Below are 4445 nucleotides of genomic sequence, written 5' to 3' on the forward strand. Positions count from 1 at the left end.
ATGATTTATGAATAAAGCATAAAATAAAGATAGAGATACTTATGTAATTCATTGGTGAGAATTTTAGATAAGCGTATGGAGACGCTTTGTCCCTTCCGTCTCTCTGCTTTCCTACTGTCTTCATCCAATCCTTCTTACTCCTTTCCATGGCAAGCTGTATGTAGGGTTTCACCATTGTCAGTGGCTACCTCCCATCCTCTCAGTGAAAATGTTCAACGCGCCCTGTCACAGCACGGCTATTCAGCTGTCGGTTCTCGATCATGTCGGAATAGAATCCAGTGATTCTTTTGCGTCTGTCACTAACGCCCCACAATCGCGAGTTTGAAGCTCGTCACAGTCATTCAATCCTTGAATCCTACTCAGAATACCACAGAAAAGGTTTAGACCTTCCGGATTCTCCTGAATGCCGCCATCAATTCTAGCTTATACCACGAAGATTCCGATTAAGGGATCCAAGAGATATCCACTCAATCTAAGGTAGAACGGAGGTGGTTGTCAGGCACACGTTCATAGGTGAGAATGATGATGAGTGTCACGGATCATCACATTCATCAAGTTGAGGAACAAGTGATATCTTAGAACAAGAATAAGCTGAATTGAATAGAAGAACAATAGTAATTGCATTAATACTCGAGGTACAGCAGAGCTCCACACCTTAATCTATGGTGTGTAGAAACTCCACCGTTGAAAATATATAAGAACAAGGTCTAGGCATGGCCGAATGGCCAGCCTCCCAAAGAGGGTTCAATCATAAAAACATGATCAAAAGATCTAAGATTGAAAGATGAAAATACAATAGCAAAAGGTCCTATTTGTAGAGAACTAGTAGCTAGGGTTTACAAAGATGAGTAAAAATCCACTTTCGGGCCCACTTGGTGTGTGCTTGAGCTGAGCATTGAAGTATTTTCATGTAAAGACTCTTCTTGGAGTTAAACGCCAGCTTTTATGCCAGTTTGGGCGTTTAACTCCTATTCTTGTGCCAGTTCCGGTGTTTTACGCCAGAATTCTTGAGCTGACTTGGAACGCCTATTTGGGCCATCAAATCTCGGGAAAAGTATGGACTATTATATATTGCTGGAAAGGCCGAGATGTCTACTTTCCAACGCAGTTAAGAGCGCGCCAATTGGGCTTCTGTAGCTCCAGAAAATCCACTTCGAGTGCAAGGAGGTCAGAATCCAACAGCATCTACAGTCCTTTTCAGCCTCTGAATCAGATTTTTGCTCAGGTCCCTCAATTTCAACCAGAAAATACCTGAAATCACATAAAAACACACAAACTCATAGTAAAGTCCAGAAAAGTGAATTTTAACTAAAAATTAATAAAAATATAATAAAAACTAACTAAAACATACTAAAAATAATGCCAAAAAGCGTACAAATTATCCGCTCATCAGAGCTGGAGATCTTCCTCTTGAAGGATCCAGCAGAAGAAGAATACTGAGCTTATGGACCATCCAACTTAAGAACGTTAAACAAAAGTGCTACGTGGGAGGCAACCCACCATGGTATGATCTTTCTTTTTTATTAGTTTCATTTTATTTATCTTAGTGTTAATTTCCAGTTCTACATGTTTACGTTTAATTTTCTATTTAAAAAAAGAGAGAAAAAAAAGAAAAAAAGAGCAATAAAAAGGGACAAAATGCCCCGAGTGAAATAATTAAATTAATGCATATGATTTGTATTCAAAATACATTAAGGTGCATGAACTTGTGACAAAAATAATCAATGGGTTGTAGATTGTGCATTGTAATGACTTGGAATGTCTTAGGTTAGGTGAGAAGTTTAAGTTAATCAAGGATTCGGATTTTAGTCCACTTAACCAAATATATTCCTACCTTGACCCTGATCCCATTACAACCCTTAAAAAGACCTCTTGATATGTGTATTTGTGCATTAAATTGTGTTGATTGGTAGAAGTAAAGCAAGCCTTAGAGAGCAAGGTTAGTAGAGAACCGAGAGACTCGACCCTCAAAACACTAGAGTGATTAGAGTGTATACACTTCCAGTGAGGGTTCGATGCTCGATTTTGTGTTCCCAGCTTTCATGAGCTTTCTTCTTGCAAGTTTACCTGTACTTTATTTTGTGATTTAAATTAGTGGGATATAGTTTATGCTTGTCTTGGAGAATTTGTTTACTTATAACCAAGTAGGTAGAAGCATCTTAGCATGTAGTTGCATTCGTATAAGATAGGTTGCATTGCATAGGTCTCACCTTTGTCTTCCGCCAATCTTTTAGTTTCCTTGAGCTTAGCATGAGGACATGCTAATGTCTAAGTATGGAGAGATTGATAAACCACTATTTTATGGTTTATCTTGTGCGAAATTGAGTGGATTTTGTCAATTCTTCACACACTTATTCATATAAATTGCATGGTTTCACAAATCCTTCCTAATTTTGCAACATGATTGAAAACTTGCTTCCTAAGCCTTTAAATTATTAGTTTTTAATTCTCCTTTATTACCATTCGATGTCGTGATATGTTTGTGAAGTGTTTTCATGTTTACAGGGCATGAATGGCTTAAAGGATGAAGAGGAGGCATGTCAAAGTGGAAGGAACACAAGAAACTATAGAGATTGGAAGCGAGCAGCGACGCGCACGCATGGCTGACGTGTGCGCATGAATTTGCACATCTTCCAGCAACGCATACGCGTGACCGACACGTACGCGTGACAGAGCATCACGTGCTGCATATATCAAAAGTTGCTGGGGGCGATTTCTGGGCCAATTTGGACCTAGTTTCAAGCCCTAAAACACTGACTAGAGGTAGGGGTGTAGCTGAGATAGGGCATACTTTCATTTTTACTTTAGTTTAGTTTTTAGTTTTTGAATTTTGGAGAGAGAAACACTACTTCTCCTAGGGTTCTTAGCAATTTTTCTTAGTTTTGCTTGGATTGGATATTGAGAGAGCTACTACTACCTTCGATTGAAGTCGTCTTCTCTTTAGTTTGCTTTTCTATCACTCTACTCTTTTGTTTTCCATTTTAGTTGCTTCAACTCATGTTCGGATTTTGTTAAATTGAAGTTATTAATATCATGAACTAGTTTTATATTTAATTCCATTGCTTGTTAATTTCTTTTAATTAATTATCCGTGCCAATTTTGATTTTATAAATTTATTTTAATTACCATGTCTCCTATTTCTTCTTTCTCCATGTTGTTGAAAATGGCATTCATGTTAATGATTTAAAACTCTCAACTTGGCTTGGGAGTTGATTAATTAAAACCCTTGAGTTGGGATATTCAAGTATTAATAAGTAATTGGAATTGCTAGCTAACTCTATTTTTACTAACTCTAGTCCTTCCATAGGAAGTGACTAGGACTTGTGAATCAGAACTAGTGCTACCCATTTGACCTTCCCCTGTAACTGCAAGGGGATAACTAAGTGGAAGCAATAACTTTCACTATTATACTTTGGAAAACCAACAAGGATAGAAGCTCTAATTTATTTTCTCCCAGCCAAGGCCTTTTATTTCAACTACACAACATCTCTTGTTAATTGCTCCTTGCGTTAAATTCCAGTTATTTATTCTTCCTTTTCAAACTTCAAAAATTACTCAGAAAATTCCTGACCAATAATTCACACCTTGTGTCAACTCTTTGGGAAACGACCTGGATATTCTACTCCCAGTTATTTAATTCTAATTGTGACACAAATTAAATTGATGGTGGAATTATCGTCGGTTAAGAACTGTACTTGCAACGCTAATTTTACCAGAAAAAATCTTAACCGGCATTTTTCTGCCATCATGGAGCTTGTGGTGCAGTACATAGTTGAGGTGTTCCGAGCATTAGGAGGAATTGACCAAGGTATGGTTTTGGTTTCTCGTAACTAAAATATAATGTGTCGTGAAAACTTAGGTTAGTTGACCGTAAAATAAGAATTGAATCATTGATGTTGTTGATTATTGAGATTGATTAATATGTATGTTGGTTAGTGATTTTAAGGTTGTGATTAATGCTATTATGAATGATGTGTTTAATCTTGTATATGAGATTGGTAAATGATGATGATGTATATTGAAATGTTGCTTTGAGCTTGAATTATTAGAGTAAAATCATGATGGAGGTGGTGAATTGGTATGGTGGTAGAATTGAGGTTGGTTTGGAGCCATTATGGTAAGATTTGGTAAGTTTTAAAAAGGATTGGAATTGAAATGTTGTGAAAATTGAGGTTTAGAAATCTTTGTGAATTTTGTGAAAAGTTAAATTTTGACCGAACTTTGGCAAGCCATAACTTGGCTTCTGGACCCTCAATTTCTCTCAAACTTATTTTATACGAAAATTTGATCTGTGAAGTGTATATCGTTCAAAGAACAAATGAAAAGCGATATTTAACGAAAAAGTTATGTGCGTCAAAAGTTTGGTGTGTAAAAATGAAATTCTGCAGCACTTACAATTTTTGGCCATTCTGCAGAACTTGCGTACACGAGTCTCACATGCGGCG

Source organism: Arachis duranensis, chromosome 9 (genome assembly GCF_000817695.3).
Source record: "Arachis duranensis cultivar V14167 chromosome 9, aradu.V14167.gnm2.J7QH, whole genome shotgun sequence".
Lineage (NCBI taxonomy): Eukaryota > Viridiplantae > Streptophyta > Magnoliopsida > Fabales > Fabaceae > Arachis > Arachis duranensis.